The following is a 17,149-nucleotide window of genomic DNA, read 5'->3' on the forward strand; positions in this document are numbered from 1 at the left end:
ACAGGAGATTTCAAAAGCCAGTCAAGGTTCAAGAGACTCAAAATCAAGGATCTATTGGGTTGTTGTATGTTTTCCAGGCTGTATGGCCATGTTCCAGAAATATACCATGAAAGCCTTCAACAACACAAGGATCTATTGTTCTGCAGAAGAGATGCAAACCTGGCCTAATTTTGCATCTGTGGATGGGAAACTATCAAGAACATCTAGGTGCTTTTATGTAAAAAGTGGGTAAATTTTTTTGCACAAAACTCTGTGTTTTTCTTTGCAGAAAAAAATTCACGTATGACATTTCAGAATATTTGAACGCAGGGAGAAAACTGCAGAAAATTCTCACTGATCTATTATTCTTCCCAGCTCACTTTCCTGATTGTTGAGAAGCTCCACTCTTTGACCTGGGAATGAATAATTGCAAACGCCAATGTAACACCCACTAGGAATCCAAACGGGTTGATGAACATGTTGGTTTATCAATACTTATTGGATTCAATGGGTCTTTTCCATAGGATTCTGCCTGTTGACTTTATGGATGCATCACCAATGTTATCCTTGACTTCTGCTCAGAGGCCATATTCTCTGCATTATTTGCATTTGATGCAGACACAAACATCCACCAAAAGATTCAGGTATCTCTGATCATGTTTGTTGACCTCATATGTGCTTGCTCTTCTGCCCAATCATGTTTCAAGATTTCATAACCTCGGAGCTGCTTCTGAAGCTTGGAGGGTGTTTTTTCCTTCTTCCTTTTTGTTTTTATATACAAGGTATAGAAGAATCTGTCTGGCTACAGAAGATGAGATTCAGGTTTGGGTGATAAGAAGCCCATCCCTGATCAAGTCTCAGGAGACTAATGCTTGCGGCTCCTTCAGATGATTCAGAGGAAGACATCCCCTTCTCGGTGGGCAACTGATCAATGGCCTCCCTGCCGCCATGGCTAATGATCTCCGCAGCCGTGTATCTGGCAAGCCTTTCACAGGGATCATGGGAGGGAGGCCCTATCTCCGAAAAAGGGCCCCAGGACGCTTCCTTTTTATTAGAGTCAAGATTAATCAAGCCTGAGGTGGTTTCATTTCTGTGAAAAGAATTCCCCAAGCCCCTTGCTTGAGCTCAAACTGCAGTGGTAATCTGACATTAATAAAACTAATTTGGGAAGCGCTAGAAAGAGGGGAAAAAATGTAAAAAATAGGAAGCACAAAGGCAAGCAGCTTGTTAACAACAACACTGTAGAAGGAGTGCAGCTTGATACCTCTAATATTAATAATAATAATAATAATAATAATAATAATAATAATAATAATGATGATGATGATAATACAAACAGGGGCACAACTATGTGGCCCAAATGATTCATTGGAACTTATGCCTCAAGTACCACCTCCCAGCAGCAAAGAACTGGTGGGATCACAAACCTGCAAAAGTATTGGAAAACGAGCACGCAAAGATACTGTGGGACTTCCGAATCCAGACTGACAAAGTTCTGGAACACAACACACCAGACATCACAGTTGTGGAAAAGAAAAAGGTTTGGATCATTGATGTCGCCATCCCAAGTGACAGTCGCATTGACGAAAAACAACAGGAAAAACTCAGCCACTATCAGGACCTCAAGATTGAACTTCAAAGACTCTGGCAGAAACCAGTGCAGGTGGTCCCAATGGTGATCGGCCATGCCATGCCAAAATCTCAGCCAGTATTTGGAAACAATAGACATTGACAAAATTATGATCTGCCAACTGCAAAAGGCCACCCTACTGCAAGTTCCGCAGCTCAGTGGTTTAGCCTGCTTCATCACTGTGGTCCCTAAAAATAATTTTCATTAAGTACATAATAACGCAAACTGTGAATAGGTAATAGACAGCTATTGTGTATATACATTGTAAGTAATTGGGTATTTCTATATTATCTATTCATCTCTTGGACAAAGTTATTCTTTTCACATTTTTCCTCTCCCCCCCCTCCACCCGCCCATATCCCTACCACATTTTCTTCTATATCTTTAACCATGAACACAATTGATAAAAGTACCATCTGAGCATTAATTTTCCATTTCTCTCCTTGCAAAATGTGCGAGTGCAAAACTGCATAATGTATAATTGCAAAAATGCAAGCGGGGAATTGAGCGTTGGGGCCTAAATTCACAGGTGGCTGCTTCTGTTTCACAAATTTTGCTGGTTTTTATTATCTTGTCCTATCTTTTCTTCATCGGTTCTGGACAAACTATCCAGCACCCTCATCTTAACCCACTTTAGCCTCTTTCTTCCTATGTTGTCCAAAACACATCCTTGTCCATTGCTATGCTATTTATTTTTAATTTTATTTCAGATTAAGCAGAAAGGGAGCCTTGTTGGTGGGAAGATCAGGCAGCTGCCTGTATATCATACATTTCCTTTGCCATTTTTTTATTCCCTGGGTGTTTTATTACAGAGGGATATTTACATGAAAATAGCATTTTTTTCTGTCTTTCACAAGAACTCATCTGCTCCAGCTTTTCTAGTCCCTCGGGATTTTACAGTGGATGCGCATTGTGTATTCCTGACGCTGTCACATACACACACAACAACAACACCCAATTATTTAAATTATAGGAACTTGTGTGTGGGTTTATTATTTTTCCTCCCTTCGTGGATTTGCTGCTCAGTCAATGTTACACAGAGCCAAAACAGACAATCCCAGCAAAAACAGTTAGACTAAATTGACAGCAGCAATGGCAAAAAGGAGCCGGATAGTAGGACAAGTCCTGTTAGAATTGAATCAGAAGAGTCCATTTTGGGCTCCTCCAGATCTCTAAAGGACTAAGTTGTGTTCAATTACTTCTATTGTAATATAATCCTTTGTATATTACGAATATACCGTTTCTTGCCGTTTCTCAAGTTGCACCTGACATGGAAAAAAAAATCAAGGATCTGCCATGACATCACTATGTAAGGGAGGCAGTAAAGTCACCATCTAGCATCATAGAAGGACTAGCTGAATATTAGGAAGGACCTCCTGGTGGTAAGAGATCCCTTTCAAAAAAAATCTTTTTTGCATTTTTTATTGTGGGATATATATATACCTACACACACATAGAAACATACAATCATGATATTCCATAATCAAAATACCAGTATTTTTTCCCAATCCCACCACCTTCCCATTATCACCCATGAACTTATCCTAACGTAGTACGAGGGTGCAAAAATACTATCGAATATTTATACCTAAGTATAATTAAGCATGTATATGTCCCCCTCTTTCTTTCTCCCTCCTACCCTCCCTCCCTCCCTCTTCCCCCGGGAACAATTTATTACTCTTACTATGCTTATTATAGTTGTTCAATCATGAGGATAATCTTATTTAATTCCTTATATTTATCTTTCCCCTTTATCCTGGAAATGAGGCCCTTCCATTTTGCCTCACAGGTCTTTTTGGTTTGGCCCAACTTATAGTAGCTTTTCCTTTCACTAATATAGTCTTGAAGTAGGTAGTCGGCTAAATATTTATACCAAGTTTTTGTATCACATTCTTTTTGGTCCTTCCATCCTAGGGCAACTGAGGCTTTAATTGCATCTAGCATATTTTTTATTATTTCTTCCCATTCTTTAAGTTCCTCATTGCCTTCCATTCTTTGAACAAAAAATTGTGTTTTGTTCCAGTCTATTTTTGTCCATCTCCTTCTTAATTATATTATAGAATCTTTGGATTTTTTTCACATTCCCACCACATGTGGGTATAGGTTCCAGTTTTCCCACAATTATGCCAGCATTGTTTTGGGTAGGTTTCGGTTATATAAGCCAATTGCACAGGAGTTCTGTACCATTTTGTAAGTATTTTCCATTGCATTTCCTTAATCTTTAAATGTTTAATTTTATTAATTGTTTTTATCCAATTGTCTATTTCTCTCTCATTGCAATTTAATTCCTCCTTCCAGACTTCTATCAGGGTGTGTTTTGTGTTATATTGTTTTTCTGTGATAATTTTGTATATGAATCCCATGATTCCTTTCTCCTTCTCTACTTTCCATTTTATCATTTTATCAAGATCTGTTTCTGGAGTCTCCTTGCTCTTCCATTCTGTTAGCTTTTTAGACAACCCTCCCCACAGTAGCCAATTACCCTGCCCGCATTTATCTTTTATCTCCTCCCATTGTATGACTGTTCCGTCAGATTTAAGTAAGTACTCGATCTTTGTTATATCATGTTGTTCTAATTTCTTTAACATATTTCAGTATAGCTGGGGTTTTCTGTTCTCTATGGATCCTATTGGGAGTTTGTCTATTTTATTTATTGGAAGTTTGTTTTACCAACATTCCATTGTTGAGAGGTCCCTTTCAACCCTTATGGTCTATTCATTGATAAGGGCTGTTGGGTAGAGTCTACTGGAAGGAGGGCTTGGATTTTGTCTTCCTCCATAGCAAGATGTTGGACTAGATCAGTGGAGGCCAATGAACGAGCCAAGCCATAGAGGTTGGGCAGCTTGACCTCAAGGAGCTTTCCACATGAGAGAGTGCTGGGACTATTCTTGGCGTGTGGATTTAGGGTTCAAGCTGGACAAGACAAAGTCTGCTATGACTTGCTATGTTTTGATAGGGCAAGAATCCAACGGGTATCAAGATGGGCCAAGATGATGGCACTCAATAGCACCATCAAGAGGTAATCGGTCTCAATGGTAGAACTGAGAAGGTGGGCTCAGCTCTGGATCAAGGCATTATTTCCATTGAGACAAAATCAAGACTGTGTTCCAGGAGGAAAACTTTGCCCCACTTTGATCTGAGTTGGGTGGGATTTCTCTGCAGGGCTGTTTTCTTTGACACCAGTCTTTCCTGGCCATGTTTTGGCTGGATTGTCTTCCTCCTGCTGCTGTCTTCCTTCCTTCCTTCCTTCCTTCCTTCCTTCCTTCCTTCCTTCCTTCCTTCCTTCCTTCCTTCCTTCCTTCCTTCCTTCCTTCCTTCCTTCCTTCCTTTCCTCCTCCCTTACTCCCATTCCTTCTCCATCTTCTTCCTTCCTCTACTTCCTTCTGACTCCCTCCTTCTTCTTTCTTTTATTCTCTTTCCTTTTACTCTCCTGTTTTTCCACCTCCTCCTCCCCCTTCCTTCTCTTTCTCTCCTCTTCCTCCTCCTCCTTTTCTTCCTCTCTTCCTCCTCCTCTCTTCCATCGCAGCTTGTTTTGTGTTCTTGCATTTCATGTCCCAAGTGGCCTGAGTCAGCCTCCAGTTAGAAAATGTGCCAGGAGTTATTATGCCGTGTTTTCCTCCATTCCCTTGTTTACTTAATTGGGGGAAGAAGTGTTCCCACTTAACTTTATGCATCTCCTCTCCTCCTGCAATTTATACTGGCAAAACAATCAGGTTTCTTCCCCATTCTGTTTTGCTTTTACACCGAAAGCAATTTAGCTCCCGAACCATCCAGCTTGTGCCATGTGTGTTCATTAGCTACATCCACTTAGCTGCTTGAGCAGCTGTGCAGTTTAATGGAGTTGGAAATAAAAAATAAAATATAATAACACGAGATTAATGGCATTTGGAAATAAAAATACAATAAAACGAAATCTGCGGGGATGGAGCTGGGGTCACGTGGCAACACCGGGTGTTTGGGTAGGAAGGGCAGCGCATGGCAACCCATGAGGTATGGCTGCCTGAGCATGGCACTTGCACAGAGGACGCCTGCTGCTGCCCACTGGTGAAGGAACCCAACACATCTCACCAGGATCAGGACCACTCATGAAGCTCTTAGTATGTGGAAAGCTGGTTTGCCAGAGCCAACGGAGCCTCTCAAGCTTGGTTCGCAAACTTTGGATCTATAGTGTTTGCAGCCTTAGTCCCCAGCATCCACCCTCATTGCCACATTGACAAAAACATCCTGGAGAGGAAGTTCAGTAATGGTGAAAACATTTTTTTCATCTGAGAGAATGAAATATTATTTCTCTAGGTTGAAGGTTGGGTTGCTAGAATCATAGAATCATAGAATAGTAGAGTTGGAAGAGACCTCACGGGCCATCCAGTCCAACCCCCTGCAAGAAGCAGGAAAATCTCATTCAAAGCATCCCCGACAGATGGCCATCCAGCTGCTTAAAAGCCTCCAAAGAAGGAGCCTCCACCACACGCTGGGGGAGAGAGTTCCACTGGTGAACATCTCTTACAGTGAGGAAGTTCTTCCTGATGTTCAGGTGGAATCTCCTTTCCTGTAGTTTGAAGCCATTGTTCTGCTTCCTAGTCTCCAGGGCAGCAGAAAACAAGCTTGCTCCCTCCTCCCTATGACTTCCCCTCACATATTTGTACATGGCTATCATGTCTCCTCTCAGCCTTTTCTTCTGCAGGCTAAACATACCCAGCTCTTTAAGCCGCTCCTCATAGGGCTTGTTCTCCAGATCCTTGATCATTTTAGTTGCTCTCCTCTGGATGCTTTCCAGCTTGTCAACATCTCCCTTCAACTGTGGTGCCCAGAATTGGACACAGTATTCCAGGTGTGGTCTGACCAAGGCAGAATAGAGGGGGAGCATGACTTCCCTTGATCTAGACGCTATACCCCAATTTATGCAAGCCAAAATCCCATTGGCTTTTTTCGCCGCCGCATCACATTGTTGGCTCATGTTTAACTTGTTGTCCATGAGGACTCCAAGATCTTTTTAACACATACTGCTGTCTAGCCAGGCCTTGTCCCCCATTCTGTATCTTTGCATTTCATTTTTTCTGCCTGAGTGAAGTATCTTGCATTTGTCCCTGTTGAACTTCAATTTGTTAGTTTCGGCCCATCTCTCTAATCTGTCAAGATAGTTTTGAATTCTGCTCCTTTCTTCTGGAGTGTTGGCTATCCCTCCCAGTTTGGTGTCGTCTGCAAACTTGATGATCGTGCCTTCTAACCCTTCGTCTAAGTCGTTAATAAAGATGTTGAACAGAACCGGGCCCAGGACAGAACCCTGCGGCACTCCACTCGTCACTTCTTTCCAAGATGAAGACGACGCATTGGTGAGCACCCTTTGGGTTCGTTTGCTTAACCAGTTACAGATCCACCTAACTGTAGTTTTGCCTAGCCCACATTTGACTAACTGCTGACCTAAAGGTTGTCGGCTTGAATCCAACCTGGAGAGAGCGCGGATGAGCTTCCTCTATCAGCTCCAGCTTCATGCAGGGACATGCCAGAAGCCTCCCACAAGGATGGTAAAAACATCAAAAAAATCTGGGTGTCCCCTGGGCAACGTCCCTGCAGATGGCCAATTCTCTCACACCAGAAGCGACTTGCAGTTGGAAAAAAATTATCTAGGAATCTCTAGATCCTCCAGTGTGACTATATAGTCATCTTGCAATGGAGGACTATACAAATCACATTGAATGCCATCTTTGTTCCAACTATAGATCTGTATATAATCTATAAAAAATTACAAAAACTAGAACACATTCTCAATCTTAGAGGAAGACAATGATGTCAAATGCCCTGTGAATAAACGTTTTCAAAAAAAAAACCCTATGAAAGGATTGCCACAAATCAGAAATATCTTGAAAGCATCCAACAACTAAAGGTCCCAGCTCATCCAACAAATCCTCTTCATCTTCCAGATAGTAATTTTATGGTAGCTTTTTAATGCAACTCCTCCAACTAAGCGAGCTACAGTAAATCTGTTCCTTTCCCCTCCTTTCCCTTGTAATTTTCCCCCCAACTTTTCTTTAATTTCTTTCAATGGCACCTCAAGTTGCTGAGCTCATCACAATCAAAGCGCTGGAGTCAGCTCAATGTTGGGACGTTTAAACATTTCAAATGAAGCCATATCGTTTTCCTTTGGATTTTTTTCTTTTTATAAAACGAATGAGGGACCTTAAAATGGTTTATTGTCCCCCTCCGTCCTCCCTCACCCTTCCACAACTTCTTGTCCTTGCTTCTGTTATGTAGATGTCAACATCTGACATTAAAAATCCAATTAAAACAAGGATGGGAAGAAACAACAGGCTCGCAGTGGCTGATTAACTGTGTTGTGGTTTCAGGGAGAGGAAAAGCGCATTAGGAAAAACAGGCACTGCGAGAGGTCGCCACGGTTTATGACTAAGCCGCCTCTTCTTGTTCACGGATTATGTCGCTTCGTTCGGTACAAATGGAGGCAGAACGGAGGCCATTGCGAGCTGCTGCTTAAGGGTCCAGGGCCTGGTCTGGAGCAATAGCCATACATAACTCTTTGTGTTAACATATATGAACTGGCTACTTGAGGAAAGGACAGCCTTTGCAATGAGATGAGGAGGTCTGTGTGCTTTGGTTTCTTTGGCATTATTGTGAGTCCAAGCTGGGTTCAGAAAAGGCAGAGGAATGAGAGACCAAATTGCCAATATCCGCTGGATAATGGAGGAAGCCAGGGAGTTTCAGAAAAACATCTACTTCTGCTTTATTGACTGTTCTAAAGCCTTCGACTGTGTGGATCATAATAAACTGTGGCATGTTCTTGGTGGTATGGGGATACCAAGTCACCTTGTCTGTCTCCTGAGAAATCTGTATAAAGACCAAGTAGCCACAGTAAGAACAGACCATGGAACAACAGGCTGGTTCAAGATTGGGAAAGGAGTGCGGCAGGGCTGCATACTTTCACCTTCCCTATTCAACTTGTACGCAGAACACATCATGCGACATGCGGGGCTTGAGGAATCCAAGTCCGGAGCTAAAATTTCTGGAAGAAACATTAACAACCTTAGGTATGCAGATGATACCACTCTGATGGCCAAAAGTGAGGAAGAGCTGAGGAGCCTTATCACCAAGGTGAAAGAAGAAAGTGCAAAAGCTGGGTTGCAGTTAAATGTCAAGAAAACCAAGATCATGGCAACTACACCTATTGATAACTGGCAAATAGAGGGAGAAAACGTGGAGGCAGTGACAGACTTTATATTTCTAGGCGCGAAGATCACTGCAGCCAGGAAATTAGAAGACGTTTACTTCTTGGGAGGAGAGCAATGGCCAGTCTTGATAAAATAGTGAAGAGCAGAGACATCACACTGGCAACGAAGGTCCGCATAGTGAAAGCAATGGTATTCCCCATAGTCACCTATGGATGCGAAAGCTGGACCATAAGGAAGGCTGAGCGAAGGAAGAGAGACACTTTTGAACTTTGGTGCTGGAGGAAAATCCTGAGAGCGCCTTGGACTGCGAGAAGATCCAACCAGTCCATCCTCCAGGAAATAATGCCCAGTGGCTGCTCACTGGAGGGAAGGATATTAGAGGCAAAGCTGAAGTATTTTGGCCACATCATGAGAAAACAGGAAAGCTTGGAAAAGATCACGATGCTGGGGAAAATGGAAGGAAAAAGGAAGAGAGGCCGACCAAGGGCGAGATGGATGGACGGTATCCTTGAAGTGACTGGCTTGACCTTGAAGGAACTGGGGGCGGTGACAGCTGACAGGGAGCTCTGGCGTGGACTGGTCTATGAGGTCACGAAGAGTCGGAGATGACTAAACGACTGAGCAGCAGCCATCATTAGGTGGATCTCATTGAATCACTTGACTATGTGTTGATTGACCATGGTTCAATGGGGGTTTTGGGACTGTAATTCTCACAGTCCAGAAACAGGGCTCACATTTGAGGCTCCAATGCTTGCCTTAAAACTTCACATAGGAATTTTCAAATATTTTCAAATATTATTTCAACCTCCATCTTTCTGGTAGGAAAACCTGCTCCCATCTCTGAGTTAAGAGTGTGGATGTTCTATCTGGAGCCCCCAGTGGCGCGGCGGATTAAACCGCTGAGCTGATGAATTTGCTGACCAAAAGGTCAGCGGTTCAGATCTGGAGAGTGGGGTGAGCTCCCACTGTTAACCCCAGCTTCTATCAACCTAGCAATTCGAAAAAATGCAAATGTGAATAGATCAATATTCTAGGTACCGCTCTGGTGGGAAGGTAACAGTGCTCCATGCAGGCATGCTGGCCACATGATCCTGGAGGCATCTACACACAACACCAGCTCTTCAGCTTAGAAATGGAGATGAGCACCAACCCCCCAGAGTTGAACACAACTCTATCTTTATCTTTACCTATGATCTATTTATTTATTATTTATTTATTTGCAGCATTTCTATTCCGCCCTTCTCACCCTGAAGGGGACTCAGGGCGGATCACATTACACATATAGGCAAACATTCAATGCCTTTTAACACAGAACAAAGACAAGACAAATATAGGCTGGGGGAGATGCCAATCCTGCCATGGCACTAGGAAAGGCAGAGTCTATCCCGACAGGCAGGGGTGGTTCAACCATTAGGCGAGCTAGGCAGTTGCCTGAGGCGCCATCCTCTGGGGGGGGGGCGTCATTGAGGCAACTTCGGCCAGGCGTGGCCTTCCTGCCTCCGCGGCCTGGCCTCCAACCAGGCCGCCCTGCTGTGCCTTTAAGGACAGGGAAGTCATCCTGGCCTGTGCCTGAAGGCTGTCTCCTCCCACCAAAGACACCTTCCCAAGGAGTCCAGGATCGCTTCCCTATCCTTTAAGGGGCAGCAGGGAAGCCTGGTTGGAGGTTTCCTGGTTTCATGTCTGGATTTCCCCTGTTTTCAGAGTGTTGTTCTTTATTTAGGCTTTTCCTTAATACCTCCTATTATCCAACATTTTCGCTTATCCAACGCTTTTATTTTTCAGTGATTGGTTTGGGCGGGGGTGCCATAATTCTGTTCACCTACACTTGAAAATTACCTTAGGCCGGCCCTGTCTGCAGGTCAGGAGGAAAAGGCAGAGGGACTTCACCCCCTTGAACCACATAAATTAAAGTGCAGGGAGAAAAGGGCCTGTAAAAACCTTCCTCCTCTTTAAATGGAAGATGCTACTAATTAATTATCTGACTACATCAGATAGCTGTGATGTGGAGCTTCTACTTCAATGCATATAGCATCCTAAACATGCCTGGTGTTGTCTAAGTTTGGATGCAAACCAGAGTGAATCAATGCCTTTATTTTGTTTCTTTGTGAGCAGTAGTTGGCCCTTGAAACCATATGAGACATCAAAACAGGTGCAGCCACAAAGCCAGGCCTGTTTCTGGCTGTGAATGTTGCATCAGATATTCATTTCCAATGGATTGCAGATGTATGGAATTCTGCAGTGACATAGAAACAGCATGAAATGACTGCAAAGAAAGGAGAGAAATGGGGAAAATATGCAGGATAAGAGAATTCATATGTAGAGATGGTCAGGTTCATCCAAATTCAATTCATACATTCAATCTTTCCAGTAATGCAGGAGTGGGCAACTATCTGCGCAAAGAATATTAGTTAAATACAAAATGAAATGTAGGCATCTACATTTTATTATCTATTTATTCACCTCCCTCCCAAGATGGGACCAGAGACAGCTTGCAACAAAGCTTAAAGCAAAATACAGCTTTTTATAAAAACTGTAAACAAAATGAAATTATACATTGTATACTTTTAAAAGCAATTAAATGAGCTCTCCCATTTAAAAAAGGCACTAATTTAAAAGAGTTTGGAAATGTTTGAAAATACAACAGCCGAGATAAAAGTATGCCCCAATCTCTGCAAAAAGGCTCTTTTGCATCAACCTGTTTGTAGCCAAATGCCTGTTTAAATAAAAAGATTGAGCAGAGAATTAAACTCCAGAATTCATTGCACAGACAAACTCATTTACACCGCATTGACATGCGAACCACAACAAGCCGCGAACACGCAACATTAAAACGCTCCTTTTCCTTCCCTCCAAGGAAAGTCGTGGAAAATAATACAAATCCTTGAGTCAGAGCCAAAGACAGAGAGAGAGACAGAGAAAAAGAGAGAGAGCGGATCTATCTCGAAAAGCTGGTTTTGTCTAGAGCTGAATTTCATCTGTCTCAATTCACTTCTCCCAGATGTCACCCCAATACTTTATTCACTGCAGCAAATCACAGAAATAAATGAAAGATTAAAACGATTGTTATCCGGCTAATCCATCAAGAGGGCTGTTTGTGCCCCTCCTCATCCTGTGCATATTTATAATGCCTCCATTGGGCCAATTGGAGCAGATGGTGACGGAGTTGCATTGACTCACCTTGCCCAAGAAACCGGGCAGGTAGCCATCCAGACTTGACAGCGCAGGACGGTTTTCAATGTGGGTTCTTAGCCCACCTTCTGCTAAGGTTTGCACCAAGCAGCAAGTTGCATTTCATTGAAGGAGGGTGCTTTTCAGCCTACATCCAATAAAATGTGTTTCAACCAGGGATGGAAAAGCTGTGTTAAAATTATTCCAAATACAGTCAAAAATTGGGAAGTTCTGACAAGTAGAATCCTGGATGGTCAAGAATCTTTGGGACTCATTACACAATGTGGGTTCTATCATAAAAACATGGGAAGTTTATTAAAGGCACAAAAGATTACGAGTAAAATGGCATAGGTAAAGGTAAAGCTTTCCCCTGATGTTAAGTCCAGTCATGTCTGACTCTGTGGGTTGGTGCTCATCTCCATTTCTAAGCCAAAGAGCCGGCATTGCTCATAGACACCTCCAAGGTCATGTGGCCGGCATGACTGCATGGAGTGCCGTTACCTTCCCGCCAGAGCGGTACCTATTGATCTACTCACATTGGCATGTTTTTGAACTGTTAGGTTGGCAGAAGCTGGAGCTAACAGTGGGCACTCACTCTGCTCCCGGGATTTGAACCTGGCACCTTTCGGTCTGCAAGTTCAGCAGCTCAGCGCTTTAACACACTGTGCCACCAGGGGCCCCTCACAAGGATAGTAAAAACATCAAAAACATCCGGGCGTCCCCTGGGCAACATCCTTACAGAAAGCCAATTCTCTCACACCAGAAGCAACTTGCACTTTCTCAAGTTGCTCCTGACACGAAAAAAACATTAAGGAGCCATGACGTTACTATATAAGGGAGCCAGCAAAGTCACCATCTGACTCAGCGCTTTAACACACTTCGTCACCGGGACTCCTTAAAATGGCATATGAAAGGTTAAAAATGGCAGCCACAAAAACAAAGTTTCTGGAGTATAACAGCCACTTTCAAAGTAGCTACTGCACAATTAAATAGGAAATAACACTTTGAAACCAGGAACATAAAATCTTTCAAAATCTGTTACATAGGACTTCATCACACGCAGTGCAATCTGTGATTCTAGCCACCCACGGACCCCATCTCATGACACATGCTTTAACTGTGAGTTTCAAGTATTTCCCCGATTCTAAAGTATGCAGTTAAAATAGAGCCAAACTGCATTAATTCCCCAGTGTAGATACACCCTTAGTTAGATAATACACCAGCCACGGGCAACACATACATACCTTCATCTATGTTGAAGGTGGTTGCAATCAATTTTGGTTACTTTTGGGAAGTGGTGGTGCAATGGGTTAAGCCCTTGTGGTGACTGAACTGCTGACCTGAAGGTTGGGTTGCTGACGTGAAGGTTGCTGGTTCGAATCTGCAAGATGGGGTGAGATCCCATCTGTCAGCTCTAGCTTGCGGGGACATGAAAGAATCTTCCCAGCAGGATGGTAACACATCCGAGTGTCTCTTTGTAGATGGCCAATTCTCTCACACCAGAAGCAACTTGCAGTATGTTCTCAAGTCGCTTCTGACACAATAAAAAAAACTTTTGGTGCTGAATGCAAGAAGTTGGCTTAGATCCGGACAAATATCTCCTCCACTTGTCCTTATTATTTCTAATATTTGACATTTGGTGCAAATGAAGCTCTCTCCTGGACTTGCCACCAGACGTATATCAAAGCCACCGAAGGGATGCAATCCCGTGATCCTTCTGCTCCATATTTCCTCCCTTGGCCTTTAACCCCTTGTGGGTCCTCATCTTTTTAAAATTAAAATGGCCCCAGAATTAAATCTATTTGCCCAGAGATAACTACACCCTCGTGAGCAAGTCCTTCCGCTTACCCGTGATTTGTGCCTCATTCCGCCAATTGAATTTTCCTTTTGTCTCCTCTATTTAATTTCTCCTGTTCAACTGAAAAAATTTAAATACTCAAATGATTCATAATGGGTCCGGACAACAGAGGCCAAATTATTCTGCTTGTGGTCTTGTCTAATTTAAATTCTTTCAGCAAGGTCTGCAAGAGTTGATTTAAAATGAAAGAACGAAGAAAAGAGATGGGCGCAATTTTCGACCCACACAAAGGGAATTTGCATTACGGTTGGAAGCTCCTTCAGTCTGATCTGCGGGAAAAAGAGGGAGTTTCAAGATGATTAACTTAAATGAGAGCTAATTGTCTTCCTCAAGCTCCAGGGTCTGGGGGCAAAGGAAGATCAGGAAATACTGCTTTATTTATGCAAAAAAATGGGTTTCATCTGATTCCACCTGGAACCAGAGTGCAGTCCGGTCTTTCGTGACCTGCAGGATTTCCAGAAAAGTGATATTTTTAATCAATATAGGGATGCTTAGGACTTATAAGGAGCCCCGGTGGTGAAGTGTGTTAAAGCACTGAGCTGCTGAACTTGCAGACCGAAAGGTCCCAGGTTCAAATCTCGGGAGCGGAGTGAGCTCCCACTATTAGCTCCAGCTTCTGCCAACCTAGCAGTTCGAAACCATGCCAATGTGAGTAGATCAATAAGTACTGCTCTGGCGGGAAGGTAACAGCACTCCATGTAGTCATGCCAGTGGCCACATGACCTTGGAGGTGTCTACGGACAATGCCAACTCTTCGGCTTAGAAATGGAGATGAGCACCAACCCCCAGAGTCAGACATGACTGGACTTAACCTAGAACTTATAAAGGCCTTTAAGGCTCAAGTACAGGTTATCTCCAAGACTGTATGATGTTGCCTTGAGTCTCCAATTGAGGGAAAGATGGGGCAACAGCAACAATAACAACGGTGACACTATGGAGGTCCAAAGTTTGGATCTTTCTGCTTCTTCTTCTCCTGGAGTCGCAAGGAGACCTCCTTCATTGTCCATATTTTGCAACTCAGCCTCCACTTCTCCAGAGTTCAGAGAGGCTTCCTTTTGATGCCTGTTATTCCCGCGATGCCTCGTCTTTGTGGTTTCCATCAAAATAATGCTACCCTGCAGGGTCTGGGCAACTGTTGTTTCATCTGACATTCCTGTGGATTTATGCATTCCGTGGGGGTTGCATTAAAAATAAAACAGATTAAAATGGATTCTCCATAAAAGAAAAAAAATTATGCCTATAAACCCAACAGGATGCCTGCATCTTGTGCATTTGCAGGCATCTACTGAGCGAGATCTTCACACAAAAGGCATATTTGAAACATAAATCCTATTCTGGAATGATATTCAATTAATATTCTCATTGAGAAATTTGCTCCTGCTGTTGGTTATGGTTCTTTCCGACCCCAGGAAGAAGCTTCGGGAGTTTCAAATGATGAGACAGTGTGTCCCAGGGCAGTTGTCTCATCGCTACAAAAAGCAGGGGGGTTTGGATAGAGAAACATGCTTCCTATGTAAAGAGTAAAGAGTTGTGGGAGTAGGCCATTGGGATTCTGGGAATGGCAGTCCAAAAGGAAGCCTAGAAGGTCTGTCAAGGAATCCCAAGGCTCTATTTTTAACTCAGTGTTCATGTGGCCCGCCCTGTTTTTTTTTTTTTTTTTGCTTTTTTGATTTTGTGCTGTATTATGTATATTATTATCTATTGTATTGTTTAACTATGTTATGATGTGTTGTTTTATATTTTGTTATATTGTATTGTTTTGGGCATGGCCCCATGTAAGCCGCTCCAAGTCCCCGTTGGGGAGATGGTGGTGGGGTATAAATAAAGTTTATTATTATTATTATTATTATTATTATTATTATTATTATTATTATTATTATTATTATTTCAGGAGAAGAAAAATGTGAAACCATCTCTGAGGAGTCTTTACCCGAGAATTTATGGAATTCATGGGGTCACTATAAACTGACAGGTGACTTGTTTCCCTTGACTGAGAAAAGTCCATGGATTGCCAGAAGTGAAAGCAGAGGCATGTCTGTTCTCCATGAATGGTGAATGGAGACTCCAGCTGCAGAGGATTATTGTTGTTATGTTGTGCCTTCAATTCATTTCAACTGATATCAACCCATCATGGTGTTTTCTTGGCAAGAGCGGTTCAGAAAGAAGCTGGGAGCTGAGAGAATGTGACTTACGAAGATCACCCAGTAGGTTGTCATAGCTGAGCAAACTTTGACCTCGCTCTTCTAAATTAAAATCTGAAAGGGATTCCCTTATCAGAAAGCCCCCAACACCCAGTGCAGCCATTCTTGAACATTTATCATATTCTGCTTTCCCTAAACGGATGCCTCTTATTTCACGGCTGGGTTTCGCCTCACCTGGTTTTCCATTTTTCTGCTCCTTTGTGCCGCGATTTCCCTCCCAGCTTTGAGCTCCCAGTTTGCAAAAGATGTGCAATTACAATGCCTTTGAGTGGTAATGGGCCGGGATTGCCTTGGCGGAGGACCCCTCCTTTGTCTCTCCATCCCTCCATGCAAAGCGCATGGATGTGTACATTTTCTTCCCCTTCAACACTTGCAGATTTATTAATTAAAAGCATCTTAGCGCAGGCCCGCCTCGCCTTCCTTCCGGGAGCCTTCAAGGCTTAGTTGTTTTATTAACAACCTCAGATCAAAGCGGTTAATTTATATGCATGTAAATAACAAAACGCACCAAGTCTCTCAATGAGAGACCAAAGCGTCCGCCGATGCTTTTGTATCGCCTCGTCGCCGTCTTTTGCAGGGAGCGTTTCCCAGCCCCTGTTCGGGATCAATTAGTTAAATACATTGCCTTATCCAGGAAAAACACTTAGAGGAACATGAAGGCAATTTCAGAAGAATCACATTTGCATTTTTATTCTCTTTTTCTGCTCTGGCGTGGGCTGCAGCTTTCCGGGGGAAGCCGAAACACCGGCCGTTCAAAGGAGCCTTTCAAACCAGATCCAGGTTCAGATGTTTGTCTGAACATCCCTCCAAAGCTCCCAGGTTCTGGTTGTCCCCAGAGAGACCTTGCTTCAGGGCGGAGAGAACAGGCCGCACTAGAAATCCTTCCAATTAGTGCTGGGGAGACGTTGCCGGCTGGCTCTTCTTCCCTTCCTGCAAAAGCAAGATGGACTTTGATGTCCGCCTCCCACCCACTCTGGCTCCCGGTTCAAATGGAGTGCTCCGTGCAACTCGTGCAACTCGCTCGCTCTGCACATGGAAGCTCTTGGAAAAGAACAGTTCAAACAGCCTGGCCCAGCTTGGTGCCGCCGCCGGTTGCCAAATTGCCTCTGCCCTCCTTCTCTGGCCTTTCGGCAAT

The sequence above is a fragment of the Anolis carolinensis genome, unplaced genomic scaffold (genome assembly GCF_035594765.1).
Source record: "Anolis carolinensis isolate JA03-04 unplaced genomic scaffold, rAnoCar3.1.pri scaffold_10, whole genome shotgun sequence".
In the NCBI taxonomy this organism is placed as follows: domain Eukaryota; kingdom Metazoa; phylum Chordata; class Lepidosauria; order Squamata; family Dactyloidae; genus Anolis; species Anolis carolinensis.